The 24234-nt window shown below is 38.9% G+C and overlaps 1 pseudogene; it reads right to left on the reverse strand.

Annotated features, from left to right (window-relative positions):
* Positions 1-221: 221 nt before the first annotated feature.
* Positions 222-24234, reverse strand: part of LOC149205363 (isocitrate dehydrogenase [NAD] regulatory subunit 1, mitochondrial pseudogene) — a 38540-nt pseudogene continuing 14527 nt past the window's right edge.

Below are 24234 nucleotides of genomic sequence, written 5' to 3' on the forward strand. Positions count from 1 at the left end.
TGACCTCTGAGATTGCCACAATGCTCGACAGAAACAGATATGATGAATGTGGAGTTTGCCAGTGTGCAAGGTATTCTATACCTGACTGTGGGATGCGCTGCATGTCCGCATTCTGGTATATCTCCGCTCCCAGGCGTGCTGCCACGTCCCGTTGCTCTACCATGGAAGCAATGCGGGTCAGATGTTACCTCGACAGAGGAAGAAGGAGAAATTGTGGTCCTCTAAGCTGAAGCCCGACCCCGAGAGCCTCCTCGTCGGCTGCTCATTCTGAGGCGCTCCCTCTGCATTGCTAAGTTTGCCACAGAGCAAGAATGTCCCTGTGCAATCCCCCACCTCACCAGAGAATGCTCCAACGCTGCAACAGAGTGCCCAGCAGCTTCGAATGAATGCAAGAATGTGACAGAGGCTCCCGGCATATGAAGTGCCATCGCACAGATTTGCAGGAGGACAATAAAGGCAGACAAGACTGGTAATAACACCCGCGGAGGATCACCTGCATTCGCCCATATGAAACAGGATGCAAGGTACTGCGTGGCACGTCCGGGCTGACACATGCCCATGTGACGCACCACCTGTGGGCTGCGCTGCATATTAAACACCCTCATCCGGGAAGTAGAAAAACAATATGTTAACTAGATAACCAATAACAATTAAAATTAGACTTACATCACCATGATGACCTTCTTATCCAAGCATAAACATCCTTATGGTCCATCTCCACTCAGATCTTCCTTCATGCATTAGAGTCCCCATGGATCGAACTTGATTACCAAGTTAGAAATTCCTTATGGAGATTACATTGGATGTTAATCATTATTCCACATAATCTAGAGAAAGTCTTAATTTTTTATTCATCCTTGAGTAAGTCAAATTCTTCTTTTTAAAGATCACATAATCATACTAAGCATAGTCCAAGATCTTGTACATATGAATCTTAGACAATATTTACTTTCAATATTCATTCCTCTACTCTTATCAAATCATCTAGCTATATGGCCTACAATGAGCTTGCAACTTGACCAATTACATTCCTCCATCCTTTAAGAGTATTGCTTCCATACTATATGGAATGTCTACTAACCTTGTCATAATGCTTTTTTGAATAACCTTCCAAGATGATGGTTCTAATAGGATCATGATGATCCACTTCAACAAAACGACTACCTCTAACATAGGGAAAATTTTAAGAAACCCCCTTAAATTTATATGTATAATAAATGGGCGAATCTCCATGGTATATAGGAAAAATGGAAGGCGATTTTATCAATAATATAATATGTATATATAATTTTTTGGCGAATCTCTCGCCAGGCATGGCGAATATTTTACTCAATTATAAAATCTTGTAATATCTTGGTGAGTCTTTCACTAAATAATAAAACTTTGTAAGGTCCTAGTGAATCTTAGCATTGTGAACTCTTAGAGAATTTTTTGAAAAAGTATAAAACCATATATGACAAGAGCCACATGGTGGCAATATCACTGTTTTTTTCACATTTCCACGAAATGGAACTTGTTTACAAAATTATAAAAAAGCCAACCAAGTCCCTTATAATATGCAGGTAATCTTATAATAGAGTCTGATACATCTACTATGCTTGTCTTCATTCAAGTGTCATAGCTGCTATACTTAACACTGTGAATCACAACTCTCTCAGAACTAAACTCTATAGTGTAATTAAAACCTTTGGAAATTGAATCTGACAACTCTATAAAAAGGATTAGTGAAATAGAAACTTTTGTGAATGAGCCCACTAATTATCACTACTAAACAATCAATCCAGACTATGAAGTCTTCCATCTTGATCACAATCGTGCTCACGATCAAGGGAGTGCGACCACCTAGCCTGACATAATGGCCATCATAGCTTCCAATAATCAACAACCACCTTGCAAGGACATCCTAGCTCATGTCTCATGAATTTTATTCATCAATCTTAACTAATATAAATCTTATAAAGATAATAGTAGAATCCTCTCCGGATTCACTGTTAATACAAGGGTAAAGGAAGTTTTCTAGCTCAAGGCACTAGCCAATACCAACTTTGGTATTTGTGACCCCTTTGTGGGGATGCACCTTCCCTGCCCCGTTGGGTTTCTGCCTTGTAACATAGTTCAAGGATCACAAGACTTTCCAATATTCCTACTCCATTAGACACACTTTATATGCTATACATAGTGAATGGAAAAGAAGCATTATAGAACACACAATTTCACAGAAGGAAGAAAAATCTTAGCCAGTTCAATACCAAAATCTTAACCACTGATTAGTAAAGAATAACAAGTAGTGTAATGAATTGTTCCGAGTTATTTATTTACAAGCTGTAAATAATGTAGTGGAATGGAAAATATTACTTCAGTAACCCTTCAATATTTTCTACTAATATGTTTGTGCATGTACATATGAAATTAAGAGCATTGTTGAATACAAAGTTTCCTTTTCTCTTGCCTCCATTTTGACAAATCAGTGTGAAATCAGTGTCACTTTGAATCTCTTTTCCTGTGTGGATGTTTTGACACATCAATGTGAAATCAAAGTCACTTTGGATTTCCTTTCCTGCGAGGGATCACATCCACAGTTGATTAGTAAAATATAATCTACTATATATTATGTTCAAGAAACTGACTGCAATCTACAATGGAAACGAGACCTCAATTCTTATTCTGAATTTGAATATCTCAGAACAACATAAGAGATAAAAATGCATATGGCCTTAGTAGCTAGAAAACAATCACTCCATCATTACAAGACCACCTAGATTTCGACACTTAATCTAAATAATGGCACTAGTTGTAGTGCTTATTTGCATTAACACAATGGAAAAGCAACAACAATGTTTCAAAGTACACTTACTAGAAAAGTTGTAACGTTCTGAGAATATTTAATGATAGCATCTGAACCTCATAGATATGGTGGGGAAACTAGGGAACCCAAATATTGGAAGATATCTCATACCAAATCCGAGAAAAAAATAAAAGAAGGAAAAAATCAAAATCTATAAATCAAGCAATGAATTGTTTACAAATCAAATACAATTCCTTTAACTAACAGTTAAATTGTGGTGATATATTTAAATATTTAGTAAGAGGGTAACTTTAAACCATGGAATATTACCTTTTTCATTACTGTCATCCCTTAGTGACTGAGATTACAAATCAATACTTATGGAAAGATTGTAAGAAATTCTGTGAAATAGTAAAGCGTAACCTCTATTTTCAAGCAACAAAATCAGGATATTGTTACATCAAGAGCCATAATTGATACATAATCAATGAATCAAGTCCTTCTATGGCACAAGCTTGTTTCACAACCTCTATTTTCTCAATAACAAAATCAAGACATTGTATGTGGTTATTTCCAAAAGGAAACTGCATTCTAATTTGGAAGAGGATCTTATCAAAAGACATGGATTTATTCAAAGCTACAAAGCCTAATGGGTTACTGAAAAGTAAGTTGGAATATGGGATCATGATACTTAAATTGAAAAAATATGCTTTCCTTTTAGAAACATTACAGTTATACAATGTTTTTTGAAAGCATTAGAATTTGTAATTGGGCCTTTCTATCAAGACAAATTTTCATTAACAGAATGTACTTTCCTACCTGAAACGTTGTAGATATCCAAGAAAAACTTGAAAAGCATAAGAGAACTTAGCATAATGTACTTTATTTCCTTCCTTAACATTCTTAAAGAGTTGAGGTTCCCCAATTCATCAGGTAACTTTCGAAGGAAATGACAGTTAGTAATAGTCCAATTCACAACTGAAGGTGTGTCACAAATACGAGGGGGCATCTCCTCCAAATCACAAAAGTGCTCTAGGCTAAAATCTAGCATTATTGGAAGCTTAATGCTTGACTGGTTGTTATTGAAACCATACATTTTTCCATTCTTCACTAAAAGCTTAAAGATAGCTTCTCTAAGTTCTACATGACTTTACTATGCTCTTGAAGTGGGGGCACATGCAGGCTCTCCAAGTGAATAGTATTAAACTAAGTGAAGATAAGGCCGATAGATCATTCAGTGTGGATCTCTTTAACCCATAATTGAATACTATGTCTCTCTTGAACCCATAATTGAATACTATTAGGACTTTCAAATTTTTCATGGAACTCAAAAATGTTGGAAGAAAGTATATGCTTCCAAAAAGAGTAAAACTAAAGCCTCTGCTTGAGGACAATTGATGTCACACCACTAACACTTCTCCATGGAATCTATATAGGCAAATCACAAATGCAGAATTCCATTAGAATATTGTGTTTATTGAATACACAAATGAAATCATTGAATTTCTTTAAAATATCTTTTGAAATCAAAATTACAGAAATTAGATATCGATAACCTAGTGGGTGTAGGATAAAATTCACCCGTGTCATTCATAGAAAGCATGAGAAAAAACCTAATACTATATATAAAACCAAGAAAAATTCAAATTCATCACTTCTAGGGACCTCGTAACCACCCTGCCAATACACAAGTATGTTCCTGTTTGCAGTTAGAAAAATTACCCAAATTACAATTTATTTACTACAACATATGTTGGAAAGTTATAGAAGGATGACTAGTGCAATCAATCCATTCCTTTTAGCCCTGGATTTGTTTAAGTTTAAAACAGAATTTTACAAATATATTTGTCCAATGTCTATGCTTTAACCATTCACCTTAATGTGTTTTTACAATATAATTTCCTAAGTCTATTTAATATCTTCATTATCATAAAAACCAACATATATCCATATTAACTCCACATCTACCACTCTTAGGGGATGAAATCTATTTATCCCTCTGAGCACTTGGTAGACCCAGAATTAAGATGAATCTAAGATGATAGAATTTACCCTTTAAATAGTCTATGCTCACATGAATACCATGGTATTACCATGGGTCAATACCATGGGTTATCATAAACCTGGAGCGTAAAAATTGCTATTAGTAATTTATAAAAATTAATAAAATTAATAGCTGAATTTTATTTTATTTTTTATTTTAACCAAGCTAAAATGTTTAACATACATTAAATTACAACATCCATTTTTACTCTTGATCCACCAAGCCCAAATAGGGATCAAATATTTTTTCACTCTATGCTAGTTTGCATATCACGATATTTGATACCTCTCGGGGGTTAGTAGATCCAGAGTAAAGATGGATCTATGTTGGTTTAATTCCCCCATTTAAATAGGCTACATTCTAGGGAAATACCATGGGTCAATACCATGTGCCATTTTTATTTTTATTAATACTAATATTAGGGTTAATAATGTTTTTTTGCGTGGTATTAATAACAATCTAGTCCATGGTATTTGTCCCATAGTATTTTGCCCATAGGTTTCACCTAAATATAACTCATTTTTTGAGTGTTCGTAAATATAAAGTGACTTATGGAGTAAATATAAAAAAATGTTTTATTTGTTTACCATACCTCTCGTTTATTTATATTTTTATTAATTTACCATACTTCTTTTACAAATATGGTATTTGGCCCATAGGATTCACTTAAATAAAACCTCTTTCTTGAGCCTTCATAAATAGAACAAGGGTTATGGACTAAATATAAAAAGAGGTTTTATTTATTTACCATACGTCTAGTTTATTTATATTTTTATTTATTTACCATACCTTTTGAGTAAGTATAAAAGGACGTTTTATTTATTTACCATACCTCCACTTTACTTATATTTTTATTTGTTTACACCCTTGCATGTATATAAGGTGACTTATGGAGTAAATATAAAAAATGTTTTATTTATTTACCATACCTCTCATTTATTTATATTTTTATTAATTTACCATACCTCTTTTATAAATATGGTATTTGGCCCATAGGATTCACTTAAATAAAACCTATTCTTGAAAATGGGCGAATGGATTCACTTAAATAAAACCTATTCTTGAAAATGGGCGAATGGAAGGTTGTAACTCCTAGTTTCAAGGGCTAAATTTACCTTTTTTACCCTCTCCCTTAAAATAAGGTGGGCTATTTGAGGTGATTTGTAAAAATGTGCTATGATACAAAATATTGGCCTACTAAAAATTTAAAACCCCTTAATTTCGCCAAAGGGCGAACATTCGCCCCTAAAATTTTCTATGCTCTAACATTATGTTAGATAATACTTCAATGAATAATATGCAAAAATGGTCCAGTCTTCTCAATTTTTGAAAGACTAGATGATTAGTATAAAACAACTCAGAGCTACTATCATATGCTTCTATTTATGATACCATAAATAAAAACACTTCTAAAGTAAACACCAATGCATTATATCCTAAAAGAAATACTAGCTTGACAAAAAACCCGATAGAGAGGATGCCTTCCTTAATAGTAAAAATATTTGACATCTTCTTTCTTTGGATTCTTCTTAGGTTCTCCCATTTCTTCGGCTATGTGAAATTTGCTTCTTTGCTTTATTTTGTTGTTTTTCTTCTTTAGACAATCCATTTTATAGTGTCCATATTCATCGCATCTAAAGCATTGAACTTTGGACATACCAGGCTTCTTCCTGGATTTTCCAAATTTTCCCTTCTTTAGCTTCTCTATTCTAGCAATAAAGGCTTGAGATTGTTCATGTGATTAAATGTCATCCTTTGCCTTGATCCTGGTTTCTTCCAAAACGCATTGAGCCCTCAACTCATCAAAAGGAGTTGACTCTTTCTTAGAGTAGATTCTTGTTGAAAAACTACTCCATTCTGGTGGCAATGAATTTAATACACAAAAGGTCATTTTAGAATTAGAATTGTCTCCGAAAGTCCTTGCAACTAATCTCATCTTTATTAGAAAGGATGCAATGTCCTCATCCTTTAATTTCTTCATTTTGTATAGTTTATTTCTCAAAGACCTTTTACCCTGATGCACTTATAGAGTATAAATTCACTAGCTTGTCATACATAGCTTTAGAAGTCTTCAAATTAGCAACAAATGGAACATGTTGATCCTTAATGGACTCAACAATGATCCTTTGTGCCCTTACTTCCCCCTTCTTATATTTTTCTAGTTCTTGAGTATTGTCTTTTCTAGGTTCAATAATTTTGCAAGGAACATATTCCATTACTTTATGCTCTATAAGTGCCAAGATCAATCATTTTCTTCCATGCTAGGAAATTTGCTTATCCAACGAGCTTATTTCTTTCCTTGTAGAAACAACCCATATGAGCTCTATATTTAGACATAGAGAAATAATACGATACTTGTCCACCAAGAGTCTTCTTCTTTGATGATGTCTCCAACTATCTTGATGCTTTCAAGATCTTCAAAGATATTTCAATGATATCCTAACAAATTCAAGGGGTGATGATTGATACCAAGATTCTATTGACGGTGCTAGATGCTGCCAACATTGTAAGGGTAGGAGTCCCACATCGTTTGGTGGAGGAGTCCCATATGGTCATATAACCCGACCAACATTGGAAAGGTTTTAAAGATATGCTTTGGCCACGATCAAACACAAGAGAACACAACACCTCTTTGGGGCACAACGAAAGTGAGCTTTGTGAGACACCCAATGCAAGATGTACAAGGGAGACTTCCACAACTGGTAGGGAAAATAATCCATCGTTAAAAAACGTTATGGTACTATCCTAAAGGGGGATCTTGAAAAAAAGATAAAGGCTTGTTGGATACCTACAGATTAGTCCACATAATAAATAATAATCGTTAAAGCATAACAACACATTCAATAATAGCCATAGCTAAGCAACCAATTAGTTCATTAGCTTAGTGTGTAATTAAAGCAACATATACCATAAACATAACCAAAATAGTCCAACTATCTATATGACACATGTATGAAGAAGTGTCGACTCATTGAGTGCATATAGGAAAAATATTTTCTCCTAGATGTTCCTCAGCCAGAAGCTAGTAGCCCCTTGCATCCCCCAGATAGCTCAATGTATCATTTTCTCTGCCACCTGAGCCAGCCATGTGGTCCCTCAACCACTTGTCATGAATGTATGTTTGAAGGTGGGCCTCTCGACCCCAAAGGTATGGATTTTCATTGGTATAGTTGAGTAATTTTCCTTACTTGTCATGGGCACTTTTGGGCATGGATTGGTGGGGGGATTCAACGGAAAGAGTGAGTTAGACTTGTATTCTTGTCTCCACTACCCAATTTTGTGGTTACCCTTGTATCCTAGTCTCGTGGGATCTCCTTTAATAACCATTGGATTTAGGGTTAGAACTACATGTGAAATGTCAATTTTGGTTGTGTGGTCCCACTTCTCGATACCATCTACATCACTCCCCTTCCACTCATTTTAGCCCCATTAATCTATTTTCCCATCTAGGTTCACATGTGTCTAATGGGTCCACGTAGAATTAGCCTCCTCCTCCCTTTGTCCACACCTTGGGCTGGGCTTGGAACGATGCCCCAGATGTTGATGTAGCTAAAAGTAAAAGAAAAAAAACATAATTTGGCCACTTTCAATAGGAAATATACCACAAAATGCAAAAGATGGTTGGGACATATAAATTTGCACATGGGAAAAACCAAACATGAGCTCTACCCCTTATTCATAGCCATCACCCTGGTTCCTATGGGCCCTAGATGACTTCCCTCCATCATTAAGGGACCCATGATTGTACCAACGCCTAGTGGGCAATGAACATCCCCACCTCAAGGGGGTATCCACTGCTATATATTACACATCATGATCTCCATCCCTTGGAGCCTTGAGCAGTCATGAAGAAAAATAAATAAAAGGAAAAAAGCATGTGAAGAAGGGTGGAAAAAAAAGGCCAGGGTAACTCATGTACCACAATTTTCTCCTTCCTACACTCATATACCCAGGTGTGGGCTTCCCTTATTATAGCTACCCATGCACCTTCACATGTGGTATGAATGATTCCCTAATCACCCACTCCATTCCATTATCATATCACTTACCACCTACCTCTTAAAGGATGTATTATGGACATGCCACCCCCTTTAAAGGTTGAAACCACCTAAAGGGGTCCTTGGTTAACCTGTTATTAAGCTTGGAGACATTTGTACATGCCAAAGCCCACTATGCAAGGGCATGCCACCATCAAGTGCCACATTGATACCGTTATTTGTAAGCATTATTAATTGATTATTATAATGATTTGTTTTATTGGAGGGCATGGGGATGCATTAGATATTATGCAGGATTCCAGCTGGGTCCTCATTTAAGGCCTGGTCTCCTATACAAGGTCTTAGCCCTCCAAAGGGCCACATTGGCACTTGTAGGATGAGTGTTGAGAGCCATGGGCCTCCACCATAGTAGATATTACTTCATGGATCCCTAACAACGTTCATTAATTGCTTGTGTTCCACCTTTTGGATAAGGATGATGCACCTGGTTCACCATGCCCGACCACTTCCACAGTTGCATCATACACTTGGCAGATGTTCCAGGATGGCTCCCGCTACACAAGGAGGGATTATGTCATTACTCTAGCCCTTACAGATGGTCTATAGGCATATTTGATCCATTTGGAGACCCATGAGGGTGCCCTTGTGCCCCCACACGGGAGCACCACAGGTTCTTGATTGGATAACAAGGGGCCAACCCCTTATCCTCTATATTTGGAGTCCATTTCTTCATTATGGCACCCCTTGGACTTCATTAGGCCTCCTTAAAGGCCCAATGACTCACTTTGTTGATCATTCGACCCTCTTGAGAGGATTATCTTTACATTATTGAGCCATTTGTTGGGATTGTCACCAAAAGTTTTGTTTTTATGCACATTATTTTATTGGAGGGGCTAAATTATGCCTAATTAACTAAGTCAAATTCATTAGGAAGTGTATAAATACAACTGTGATGAATCTTTTGATCATCATCACTTGGATTGGGTTATCTCCTCTTGTGAGAATTTCACTATCCTTCTTGGAGGATGAGTTTTGATGAATGGATGAATTTTGATGTTTGGATATCCTTCGTTTTCTATTGGAGCTTCTATATTGGCATATCTTGAAGATTGGATATACTCTTTCTTACATGTAAGTGCACTTTTAATGTTACTCTTTGTTAGCCTCCTATTGCAATAGGTGTTCATATTTCATGATTGACAGTTGAAAATGCCAAATATGTCATACTTTGCATGCTGCAATGCTCCATATTTCCAGAAAGAGGCCAAAGAAGAGGCCATGAAAGTGTGCCAGTCTAAATGCCACTGCTGTATTCCAATTTTGATGAGTTATTCCTTTTTGAAGAATTTTCTGTTAAGGGAAGGCCAAACAGCTTAATCTTGGCTTCCCTAGGTTTCAATTTCTTGTTCTAGAATATAGAGAATGAATATCTGTCCAAAAAGCTTAATCTTGGCAGATTTGTAGATAGGTAGAGAAACAAAGGAACCCAACTGCTTAATCTGGGCCCTTGGAAGAAATAAGTGTAGATTTAGATAGGAGGGCAGTCAAAAGAAAAAGGATAATCAGGGTCTGCAAGTCAAAGTGCACCCATGCAAAAAGAAGAAAAAATGCTAGGTAAGTAGGCTGGGTAAGTAGTTTTGTGGTTGCAGAATCAAGCTATGTGATCCATTTCATGTTTTTTTTGTTACAACTATTCAGATCACAAGTATTAGGCAATTTTCCTTTGGAAGAGCTCAAGTGAGGCATGTCTAATTACCCTTTCTTCTAAATCCCCAAATCACTCACTAACATCCCCTTGAGGACCTTGGGATCTGCCCAACCAGTCCTGTTATTACTTCATTTTTGTAAAATACCAAGTCAAGCTTTGAATTTCTTCAGTGAAAAGAAGCCCCATTTCTTGTGTAAGAATCATGTCTGCACAGTCCATTCACTTCCTATGTCTAATTTTCAGCTCACAAACTTAGCCTCTCCCCTACACTTCACCTCACAAATTCATATTAACTCCTAACTCTACTATCTAGCTCCCTAGATCATCTCCTTATCCCCTATTACACAAAAAACTATATAAAACCCCAAAAATATTAGATATTCCACCCTATAGCACTATAGCTATGTACATACAGTTCTGGGATATAATAGTCCACCTGGGACTATTATGAACCCATCCGTGTCATAACTCTGGGATTGGTCTAAACCTCTGGTTAGGTCAATAACCTATATCCACCCCTTTACCCATAAAACCTCATATTCCTACCCCTCCACAGTCATTTTCCCAAAATTAATGTTTAAATGTTTTATTAAACATTAAATTATCGTTTCCCCCCGCTTAAAACTAACCCATAAAACCCACATTTCCAAAGTTTTGGACCCCCCCGTCGCGCATTTTTGATTAAATAAAACGGGCGGGTCCCGTCCCTAACCTCCCGCTACCTCACCTACCCCGCCAGCCGTCCGATGGCCAGCGCCCGAGATCAACGGTGGGCGGGTGTTTTCATATGCCGATCCGCCGGAGGTTAACGTCCGGGGGATGGGCGGTTTACCCGTCGTACCTCTGCCACGTGTCAACCTCCTGATGTGTTCGGAGGCCCCTCCCCAATACCACCTACGCGGAAAAGCGGTGCGGGAGGAAACCGGATACCGCCTCCGCCGAATGACGTCAGCGCCACGTCTTCGTGACGTCATTAACCTGCGTCGGCCTCCTGCCACCGTGTCTTGTGCCACGTCACTGTCACGTCGTTGCCATCGTGTCACCACCACGTCACCCTGCCGTATTGCTGACGTCACCCTGCCACGTCACCCTGCCGTACTGCTAATGTCACCCTGCTTACGTCACCCTGCCACGTCACCGCCGTACTGGGACCCATCACTGACGTCATCGCCGAAAAGGGCGCGAAGCGCGAAATTTGCAGCAACGGATGCCCGGAATGAAAAACTGAGGCAGTCTAAGCGCTAATCGCGCATCGCTAAGAAAAATAGGCCAAAATGGAAGCCCTCTCATGGCTCGGCTACCAACAGGCCCGAAATTCACAAATTCACAGGAATTTCTTTGCATAGGATTCAGAAAAGGCGTGTAAAACAAGTCTAAAGGCAACGGAGGGCCGAACAACAGCCATAAAATGTTGATGGGACAGTTTAAAGCATTCAGAAGACAATAAGGAGCCCAGGTTCAGTGAAAGTCTATTAGAGGAAGCGACAAAGACTGTCAGTTAGTGTTTTTGGTGGAAATCCTTATTTCCAAAGCAGGCAAATATTAAGAGGCCCCCATCAAAGTCAATAAAGCAGTATTGGGCCATCAAAGCTCACTTGATCAAAGTTAATGCATAAGGCCACCTAAGGGCAGCGCTGCAGAAATCAAAGCATAGTTATGGCCAAATGTCGGCGCAAGGCTCTAAGGACATCATAATTACTCATTTTTTGAGGCAGCTGCCCCCGGCGCAACATTAGATAGATATTTTGAGCATTTATTTCAAGCATATGTTAGGTTAAAGACACTTATTGCATCAGATCTGTCTGAGATCCGATTTTTGTAGATATTTTGCTTATAAAAACCACCCTAATTTTGCTGTTTAAAGGGTTGGTTGGTTGATTTGCTCCACGAGAGACTCGCTCTGTATACTTGATGTTTTCATTAATCAAAGACTGTTGAAAAGCTTGGAGGATGGACTGTCTACTGTGTTATTAATGTATTAAAGAATGAATATGGAATTCTTGTGCTACAACACGACTCAATAAGTAATTTCTACCTCTGTTTTCCATTGATATATGCTCATATCATACATATGTCGCCATCTAAATAGCAGATAAAAAGATTAGCTTATAACTTGCTTGACTGCACTCTATGCTCAATTTCTGCTGTTTCTTTATGTTTTCCTCTGAATTGGTAATGAATATTAATTCCCTTTGGCTCATATTTCTCCTAATTCACCCTTGTTTGACAGTTATCTAGGGATTCTTTACTGCTCCTAGATAGAGCTCATTCACCTTCCCTCTGTTAAGCTGAATAAGAGATTCTTAATTGCCTCTCATTCCTTAGCCTTCAATCCATCTCCATTTAGCTTGAAAGTTATTTCATGTGTATCTATCTTGCTCCATATTCTTCTTGTGACCAAGAAAACACACCAACAGTCCTACTCCATGACTCCATGCCCAATGGTTTGAACTTATCATATTATGCATTATCTCTCTACTTGAAAGCTTCATCCTTCCCGCCAAAACTCAAACAAAACCCCTTGAACTCAATAACTAGCCTAAAATCATCATCAACAAAGCTAAATCATTAAGAGAGAGCCCTCTCTGATTGCAGGTGGGCTAGAACCTGTAGTCCAAAGATTGGTTTGTGGTTACCTCGGCCGTATTCCCTTGGGAGTCAAAGGGAACAACCTGAGTGATAACATAATGGCGACTCCACTGAGGACCAATGAATTTTCTAATTGCTATATATTCCTTAAATCTACAGATGAAGCCTGAATGTCAGCCAGGGAGACTTTGAAACTGTTCTTGCTTTGCATTTACAGGAGTAAATAAAAGCTGCTTCAGTCAATCTTCATGCTAGTTTTAAGCTATAGATAGCTATTCCAAAATTTGATCAGTCCCTTGCTAATTCTAAAAACATTCACAGAAAATACCAAAACAAGTTCAGAATCTGGCTCCCAAAAGGAACTCACGTTATACAAGGTCAAATCCGGACCCAAATCCCCCAGTTATTTTTGAAAATCCCAATTTAATCCCAAGGAACCTCAGGAAGTTAGAGAGAAGAGAAGATTTTGCTGATTCTAGTACTGAAACAGTCCAGCCAAGCTGTGTTCCAACCCTTGTCAAAGTTTTATTTTATTCAACCCCTACTTCCCCTTGTTCATCACCCACCTCTCAAAGCACTCCTTCCACACCTCCATTCACTGCACATACTCCCATTACCACTATTATTACCGCTGTTCCAGTCGTTCCACTTATCCATGTGAATATGGTGAATAGATATGCTCCGTTACAATTGCCTGCTAATCCAGGGGCTATGCCTCAGGATTACCAAACTAAAATCACATACTTTGATGGTACTGGTTCTTGCAAAACCCTTCAGCATACCAAGAAAATGCAAGACTATTTTTAGAACTACGAGATTGATGATGATAGTGTGAGAATGAAGATTTTTGTCCAAAGTTTGACAGGTGATGTCAGGACTTGGTTTAGAGCACTCAAAACCAATTCCATAGCAGACCTAGAAGCCTTATACCAGTCATTTATCAACAGATGGGAAAAAAAGAAAGACCCCTTGCACATATTATCTGAATATGACACCATCAAAAGAGGCCCTCAAGAGTCTATCTTGGACTATTGTGCAAGATTCAATAATGTTTATAATGCAATACCACAGAACTTAAGACCTCCACCTGATCTTGCTTTGTATAAATTCCTTGATGGTTTTGATACTGACATGGCTTATCAGTTAAGGGAAAGAGCCCCTCAAACCCTTGCAGACATGAAAAATGTTGCTGTTAGCGTAGAGGAAAATCTAATTGTCAAAAGAAACAGAGCTAGAACTAAGAGAAGAACCGTCTTTAAGGAAGAACCCTCAGCCTTAGACCAAAATCTGGATGCTATTATCAGTGGCATGCACAGGCTGGGAGATAGAGTGGAAAGCGTTGAAAGGAAATCTACATGGGAAGGACAACAACCCAATACCATAAGGAACCCAAATTTCAGGAAAACGCAGAACACAAATGCTGGTAGGTCTAGCCCAGACCATGATATAAGACCTCCTTTCCAATAGAACTACACAGAAGCATCCACATCTGGTGAACAGACAGAGGACACTCACATGAATTTGATGGATCTAAAGGGTGAGCAACAAATTTTCCTAACCCAAGAAGACCAAGATGACCATGAGATAAATCAATTTCGGACTAAGTCAGGTGAGTCTTTTGATTTTAAGCAAGGTTATGATTCAGCTGTTTATGAGGTCCACAAACAGTATAAGCTAAGGACAAGAACCATAGATGTGCCCGAAAAGGTTAAACCAAGTGATACCAAACAGCCTAAGAAGATCAAAGAAAAGGCTGCCCTCATAGAAACTGCTGATAAAACAGTCCCAAATCCAAAGGATGTCACCATAGAGGATGTCACAAACATGCAGCCCTCTAATGATCACCCTCTGCCACCTTCTTCCTCAAAAGAAGATTTGAACAGCTATCCTAAAAAACTTTCCAAATCAGAAATAGTTCAAGAAATCAACGAAGAACAAGAGAAAACCGCTGAAAGTGCAATTGAAAAGGGAAAATCTGCCAGTCACAATACTAAATCACAGTCAGAAAAACCTTTTGATTTAGAGGAAGAAATAGGTAAACTGAAGATATCCATCCCTTTATTTGAACTTGCCAAACATGATATCTATAGGCAGCAAATCAAAAGATCGCTGCAAATGCCAGAAAATAGGGATGATGTGAATGTATTAGATGATCAACCTAAGCTCCTTTTCGGTCCTGAAGTCAATGGTAAATCAGGACATGGAGCTGTGTTACCATTCTATGTCAATTTTCACATTCATGATAAAGTATTGCATAATGCTATGTTTGACTCAGGTGCCTCACACAACCTTATGCCCAAAGCTGTAATGGAAAAGCTAAACCTTGATGTTACAAGACCCTACAAAGACTTATTTTCCTTTGACTCAAGTCAGGTCAAGTGTTTAGGCTTAATCAAAGACTTATGTGTCTCCTTAGTCCAATATCCAAACAAGAAAATCTTCATGGATGTGGTGGTTGCTGACATTCCACCAAAGTATGGCATGCTATTGTCAAGATCTTGGGGAGAAAAACTCCAAGGATCTCTCCAACTAGACCTCTCCTATGCCACTATATCTGTCTTTGGGCAACCAAAGAGACTATATAGAGAAACACTGATGAAGTATGTGGTAAGTAGTGAGGAAAAGCCCCAAAACTTCCCTATTTATTCAATCCATTATGATATGGATTCTTTTATTTTATTTAATGAGGAAACAAGTCCTCCCACTAATGATAAGCCCTTGGCTTTAGAACTGGACACGCACATCAATGAAGAATCGGTTGCCCATACTGATGAAGCTGTCAAAACAATCAAGGCCACCAGCATACAAGAAGAACCTCCCCAGATAGAAAATTCAAATCTGCCCACTGCAAGAATGACTGAAACTCTTAATACTAACCACAAGCAAGGAATCACATGGTATTTAGAGTTTGATGGCTCTGTTAACAAGTTAGGAGCAGGGGCAGGTGTATGGATTCACAACACACACAACAATCATGCAGAAGGCCATGCCTACAGACTAAACTTCAAATGCACCAACAACATGGCAGAGTATGAGGCTCTCCTTTTAGGCCTTAAACTGCTCAAAGCTCTAGGAGCTGCAAAAGTGTCCATTCTAGGTGACTCCGATTTAGTCATACAACAAATGAAAGGCAACTTTGTCACTAATCACAATAGAATGAGGGCCTATAGGACTGCTTCCACTAATATACTCAATGCATTCACTGAATTCAAGCTTGCCAAGATTTCAAGAGATCATAACATTCATGCACATAGCCTAGCCACTTTTGCTAGTACATGCAAGCTTCCCTTTGAGCCAAATCACCATTTCACTGCTGAGATAAAACATAGGCCTGCTGTCCCAAATAATGTTAAAGACTGGCAAGTGTTCAAAAATGATGCCCATATTAACAATTTCCTCACTCTTGAGCAAGAGTTTTCAAATATTAACATTGACATGGATGCTATAACGGATGAACAACAACAAACAAATGAAAATCAGCAGGCTGTAACAACTGTAACAACCAAACAAATGTTAAACCCAACTATTTTTGACAATGCAAACATAGAAGAGCTGAAACAGATGCATTTGGAGGAAATAGTCGAAACAGAGGCCGAGATCGTTGATCTAAAAGATAACTTTCTCCCTGCTGGCCTCACTCTGTTAGAAGATATGTTTGATGCAAATGATGTTCCCAAAAAGTAAAAAATGCAGCCCTTAAATGCTGCTATAGAAGAAGACAACATTGGGACAACAGATAAGCCCAAAATGGTCAAACTATCTCAATATTTGCCACACGATCAAAAGCCCAAATATGTTGATTTGTTTAAAGAATTCCAAGATGTATTTGCTTGGAGTTATGAGGACTTGAAGTCCTATGACACCTCAGTGATCCAATACACCATTCCCTTAAAACCAAATCAAAAGCCCTTCAAACAGAAACTAAGGAGAACCAATCCTGTGCTTCTCCCTTTGATTGAAAAGGAAGTGCAAAGAATGTTTGAAGCAGGTATCATAGAACCCATCAGATTTTCTGAATGGGTATCCAATCTTGTTCCCACAAGAAAGAAGACAGATGAGATTAGGCTATGTGTAGATCTAAGAAATTTAAACCAAGTCTCCTAAAAGACCACTACCCCTTGCCAAAAATGGACCACAACCTACAAAGAGTAGTGGGGTCATCTAGAATCTCTTTGCTAGATGGCTTTTCAGGTTTCAATAAAATACTGGTTCACCCGGATGACCAAGACAAGACAACCTTTACCACACCGTGGGGAACATTTAAATATGTGAAGATGCCTTTCGGACTTAAAAACGCTGGTGCTACCTTTCAAAGGGCAATGGATATTGTATTTTCCAAGGAAATACATGATTTACTAGTTGTCTACCTCGATGACTTAACCCCTTTCTCCAAATCTGATCAAGAGCACCTAAAACATTTGAGGCAAATATTCATGACATGTAGGAAATATGGCATTTCCTTGAACCCCAAGAAGTCTCTCTTTGGCCTTGAAGAAGGAAAACTTCTTGGCCATATCATATTAAAGGACGGGATTAGAATTGATCCTGAAAGAATTCAAGCCATCCTTCAAATCCCATTTCCAAGAAACATAAAAGAGTTGTAAGCATTCCTTGGAAAGATCAATTTCCTAAGGAGATTTATCCCAAATCTAGCTGAGCTGATAAGATTGTTAAGCAACATGTTAAAAAAGGATGCCAAGATAAAATGGTATCTTGAAACCAAACAAGCCTTTGAGAGTATCAAAACTGCCTTAACCCAAGCCCCAGTCCTCACAAGTCCTCAATTTGATAAGGATTTCATCATTTTTTCATTTTCATCTGAGCACACCATAGCTACTGTCCTTTTGCAAAAGGATGATCAAGGAGCTGAAAAACCAATTGCATTTTTCAGCTGAGCCTTAAGAGATGCCCCTTTGAAGTACCAAATCATGGAGAAGTAGGCCTATGCCCTTGTTAAAGCAATCAAAGATTTCCGAGTTTACATTTTATATTCACATGTGATTGCCTATGTCCCAAATGCTGTTGTAAAAGACATATTAACCCAAGAGGGGTTAGAAGGCAAAAGAGGCAAGTGGATTGCTAACATCCTTGAATATGACATAGAAATAAAACCAACCAAGCTCATAAAGGGACAAGGTTTAGCCAAACTGATGTCCGAAACAAACTTTCAAGCCTTAGACATTAACCAACTGGACAATGAACAGGAGCTGGCGACTCCACAGATCAGTGAAACCTTTTTGCAATCCCCATGGTATGCTGATATATGATTTGTTTTGTTAAACCTGTTTGCTCCCCCAGGATTGTCCAGAACCAAGAAAAGATTTTTAAAGATGAAAGCTTCAAATTTTTGTGTCATAGATGGTGCTTTATTTTGGAAAAATCATGAAGGCATACTGCTTAATTGTTTAACCATGAATGAAACTAACAATGTCATGAAAGAATTCCATGCAGGGGACTGTGGAGGACGTCTATATTGGAAGTCCACTGCTGATAAAATTTTAAGGGCTGGTTTCTATTGGCCCTCTTTGTTTGCAGATGTAAAGAAGTTTGCTATCTTATGTCATAAATGCCAAATCTTTGAGGGCAAAAGAAAGCTGTTACCTTTGCCTCTTAAGCCCATCTCAAACGAGAAGCCTTTTCAACAATGGGGTCTTGACTTCATTGGAGAAATCCACCCCTCTTCCTCAGGCCAGCATAAGTGGATTCTAACAGCCACCTACTATTTCACTAAATGGATTGAAGCCATCCCATGTAGACAGGCCAATGACTCCATAATTATCCAATTCCTTGAGACCAACATCCTTTCTAGATTTGTCTGCCCTGAGAAGATCATTACTGACAATGCCGCTGCCTTCAAATCCAAAAAGATGATCAATTTTTGCCATAAATTTCACATTACCTTGGGCCACTCCACAGCCTATTACCCTCAAGGTAATGGCTTGGCCGAATCATCCAACAAAAGCCTCATCAACATCATAAAGAAAGTGCTAGAAGAAAACAAGAAGAACTAGCATAAAAAGCTCACAAATGACCTATGGGCAGACAGACTTTCAACAAAGAAATCTATTGGGATGAGCCCTTATGAGCTAGTGTATGGCATGGAGGCTAGATTTCCATCTTCCTTGGGCATTCCTATCATCAAGCTGTTACAAGAGATCCAAGCTGAACCAAATGATGTTCAACGAAGAATCAACCAGACCATTCATCTTCAACAAACAAGAGAGCAGGTCTATAACAGAGCTCAAATTTTGCAAGAGAAGCTCAAAAGGATGTTTGATAAGAGAGCTAAGGCTGAAGATTTCTGTGTTGGCAACAAAGTTCTAAGGTGGGACTCACGAAGAGAAGACAAGGGCAAACATGCAAAATTTGATTTTTTATGGAAAGGTCCATTTGTTATCAGCGCTGTGCAGGGCAATAACACATATTTCCTCAAATCTGTAGAGGACGACATAACTGAAGAAGGCCCTGTCAATGGCCGAATGCTAAAGCATTATTATGATCCCTGTTGTTGAACACAACGCAGCTGTATTATATTTGTACATAAATACTTGTATTTTCAGCACTTTGTTTCTTTAGTAGGCCAAATAATGGAACAGTGCAGCAAAGTTTTTTAAAGGCAGAACCAAAGCAAGTCCTCCATTCAGATCTCTGTCATTGCATTAATCTCAACAAAAGAGCAGGCAATTTTTCAGTCAATAGTATTAAAAGAAAGGAGGATTTTCAGTTTACATCAGCACCCTTTTTCAAGACAAAATCAAGGGAAGTGCTCCAGTTTTGTTCCCCTATGTTGTGTTTATTTCAAAGGCAGGTTCTCAGGCACAGGTGCATGTAATAATGGAGCACGCAGAAGAAAGCAGGTAGTGCTGATATTGTATAAAAATTCAGTTTATGAGGATGCTGTGTTCAGGTTTCAAATTTTCAAATCATTTGATAGCCAGCACAAGGGAAGTTTTAGTCTACAGCAACAATAGAAGATCAAGGCAGTCTGACCTGTTGTTCTTGGCTTTTCACAAGGAAAATCCATCCCCAAGTGGAGCCACTGTTAGCCTCCTATTTCAATAGGTGTTCATATTTCATGATTGATAGTTGAAAGTGCCAAATATGTCATACTTTGCATGCTGCAATGCTCCATATTTCCAGAAAGAGGCCAAAGAAGAGGCCATGAAAGTGTGCCAGTCTAAATGCCACTGCTGTATTCCAATTTTGATGAGTTATTCCTTTTTGAAGAATTTTCTGTTAAGGGAAGGCCAAACAACTTAATCTTGGCTTCCCTAGGTTTCAATTTCTTGTTCTAGAATATAGAGAATGAATATTTGTCCAAACAGCTTAATCTTGGCAGATTTGTAGATAGGTAGAGAAACAAAGGAGCCCAACTACTTAATCTGGGCCCTTGGAAGAAATAAGTGTAGATTTAGATAGGAGGGCAGTCAAAAGAAAAAGGATAATCAGGGTCTGCAAGTCAAAGTGCACCCATGCAAAAAGAAGAAAAAATGCTAGGTAAGTAGGCTGGGTAAGTAGTTTTGTGGTTGCAGAATCAAGCTATGTGATCCATTTCATGTTTTTTTTGTTACAACTATTCAGATCACAAGTATAAGGCAATTTCCCTTTGGAAGAGCTCAAGCGAGGCATGTCTAATTCCCCTTTCTTCTAAATCCCCAAATCACTCACTAACATCCCCTTGAGGACCTTGGGCTCTACCTAACTAGTCCTGTTATTACTTCATTTTTGTAAAATACCAAGTCAAGCTTTGAATTTCTTCAGTGAAAAGAAGCCCCATTTCTTGTGTAAGAATCATGTCTCCACAGTCCATTAACTTCCTATGTCTAAGTTTCAGCTCACAAACTTAGCCTCTCCCCTACACTTCACCTCACAATTTCATATTAACTCCTAACTCTACTATCTAGCTCCCTAGATCATCTCCTTATCCCTTATTACACAAAAAACTTTATAAAACCCCAAAAATATTAGATATCCCACCCTATAGCACTATAGCTATGTACATACAGTTCTGGGATATAATAGTCCACCTGGGACTATTATGAACCCATCCGTGTCATAACTCTGGGATTGGTCTAAACCTCTGGTTAGGCCAATAACCTATATCCACCCCTTTACCCATAAAACCTCATATTCCTACCCCTCCACAGTCATTTTCCCAAAATTAATGTTTAAATGTTCTATTAAACATTAAATTATCATTTCCCCCGCTTAAAACTAACCCATAAAACCCACATTTCCAAAGTTTTGGACCCCCCCCCCCCCCCCCCGTCGCGCATTTTTGATTAAATAAAACGGGCGGGTCCCGTCCCTAACCTCCCACTACCTCACCTACTCCGCCACCCGTCCGATGGCCAGCGCCCGAGATCAATGGTGGGCGGGTGTTTTCATATGCCGATCTACAGGAGGTTAACGTCCGGGGGATGGGCGGTTTCCCTGTCGTACCCCCGCCATGTGTTAGCCTCTCGATGTGTTTGGAGGCCCCTTCCCAATACCACCTATGCGGAAAAGCGGTGCGGGAGGAAACCGGATACCGCCTCCGCCAATGACGTCAGTGCCACGTCTTCGTGACGTTATCAACCTACGTCGGCCTCCTGCCACTGTGTCTTGTGCCACGTCACTGCCACGTTGCTGCCCCATGTCACCGCCAAGTCACCCTGTCATACTGTTGACGTCACCTTGCCGTACTGCTGACATCACCCTGTTGACGTCACCCTACCACGTCACCGCCCTACTGGGACCCACCGCTGATGTCATGCCGACATCATCGCCGAAAAGGGCGCGAAGCGTGAAATTTGCAGCAACGGATGCCCGGAATGAAAAACAGAGGCAGTTTTTGATGCGCAATTAGCGCTTAGCAGCGCTAATTGCGCATCGCTAAGAAAAATAGGCCAAAATGGAAGCCCTCTCATGGCTCGGCTACCAGCGGGCTCGAAATTCGCAAATTCACAGGAATTTCTTCGCGCAGGATTCAGAAAAGGGGAAAAAAACATGTCTAAAGGCAACGGAGGGCCGAACAACAGCCATAAAATGTTGATGGGACAGTTTAAAGCATTCAGAAGACAATAAGGAGCCCAAGTTCAGTGAAAGTGTATCAGAGAAAGCGACGAAGACTGTCAGTTAGTGTTTTTGGTGGAAATCCGTATTTCCAAAGCAGGCAAACGTTAAGAGGCCCCCATCAAAGTCAATAAAGCAGTATTGGGCCATCAAAGCTCACCTGATCAAAGTTAATGCATAAGGCCACCTAAGGGCAGCGCTGCAGAAATCAAAGCACAGTTATGGCCAAATGCCGGCGCAAGGCTCTAAGGACATCATAACTACTCATTTTTTGAGGCAGCTTCCCCCGACGCAACATTAGATAGATATTCTGAGCATTTATTTCAAGCATATGTTAGGTTAAAGACACTTATTGCATCAGATCTGTCTGAGATCTGATTTTTGTAGATATTTTGCTTATAAAAACCACCCTAATTTACTGTTTAAAGGGTTGGTTGGTTGATTTGCTCCACGAGAGACTCGCTCTGTATACTTGATGTTTTCATTAATCAAAGACTGCTGAAAAGCTTGGAGGATGGACTGTCTGCTGTGTTATTAATGTTTTAAAGAATGAATATGGAATTCTTGTGCTGCAACACAACTCAATAAGTAATTTCTACCTCTGTTTGCCATTGATATATGCTCATATCATACATATGTCGCCATCTAAATAGCAGATAAAAAGATTAGCTTAGAACTTGCTTGACTGCACTCTATGCTCAATTTCTGTTGTTTCTTTATGTTTTCCTCTGAATTGGTAATGAATATGAATTCCCTTTGGCTCATATTTCTCCTAATTCACCCATGTTTGACAGTTATCTAGGGATTCTCTACTACTCCTAGATAGAGCTCATTCACCTTCCCTATGTTAAGATGAATAAGAGATTCTTAATTGCCTCTCATTCCTTAGCCTTCAATCCATCTCCATTTAGCTTGAAAGTTGTTTCATGTGTATCTATCTTGCTCCATATTCTTCTTGTGACCAAGAAAACACACCAGTAGTCCTACTCCATGACTCCATGCCCAATGGTTTGAACTTATCATACTATGCATTACCTCTCTACTTGAAAGCTTCATCCTTCCCACCAAAACTCAAACAAAACCCCTTGAACTCAATAACTAGCCTAAAATCATCATCAACAAAGCTAAATCATTAAGAGAGAGCCCTCTCTGATTGCAGGTGGGCTAGAACCTGCAGTCCAAAGATTGGTTTGTGGTTACCTCGGCCGTATTCCCTTGGGAGTCAAAGGGAACAACCTGAGTGATAACACTCTTGTTATTTAATTTTGTGACATGTATGTTGCTAGGATTTTCGCTATAATGGGCTGAAATTGATTGCTTTTCTTTTGCAAATTTGTGGGAATTTGATCTTTTATAGTTTTGCATCATGTCACGGGCCATCTATGAATGAGTGAATGTTCCTAGAGATAATTGGTGTCAAAATTCATCTTGATAAGTCATCAAATATTGCAAATCGAAGTGCAAAGACCTTGAAGCTGCTTCTCTCACGCCCTAATGCCATGCGAAGTTGTTTTCAAGACCTCCTTGACCAGGTGAATCTATTACAAAATACAAATTCTCCTTGAATCCATCTCTCGCAAAGGACAAGGCATTAATCCTCCATTTGTGATCATTTTCAATGCTTATTTTTCTCACCTTCCTATTTTTCTAGGCCTAGCATACAAAGGTCATCTAGGGAATCAATTATCTCATAATGTATCCATCCAAGCACTTCGATTTTTGGTCCACAACTGCGCTGAAGTTTGCTTTAAAGGGCCTCAAAATTTGAAGCAAGTTTGATGGTGGGATATCAAGATATAGAAAGCCCTAACTCAAGGACCATTTCTTGCCCTAGGTTTCCCTTGGCTGGTGATCTCATTTGGATCATTGCATTCTATTCCAAGAAGGTTTTCCCATTTATCCACTTCTCTTCTACAATTAGGTCAAGCCCCTCCTTGAGTGACTAATTCCAGTTGACATAATTATAGGTCCACTTGGTCCTGTGTGGTTCCACAACCTATTGAAGTTAATTTCACAAAGACCACTTGGAAACCAAGTTTTCACAAGGATTTCTATG

The sequence above is a fragment of the Pinus tabuliformis genome, chromosome 1_2 (genome assembly GCF_031772625.1).
Source record: "Pinus tabuliformis cultivar Carrire ecotype Pingquan chromosome 1_2, CPIR1, whole genome shotgun sequence".
NCBI lineage: Eukaryota > Viridiplantae > Streptophyta > Pinopsida > Pinales > Pinaceae > Pinus > Pinus tabuliformis.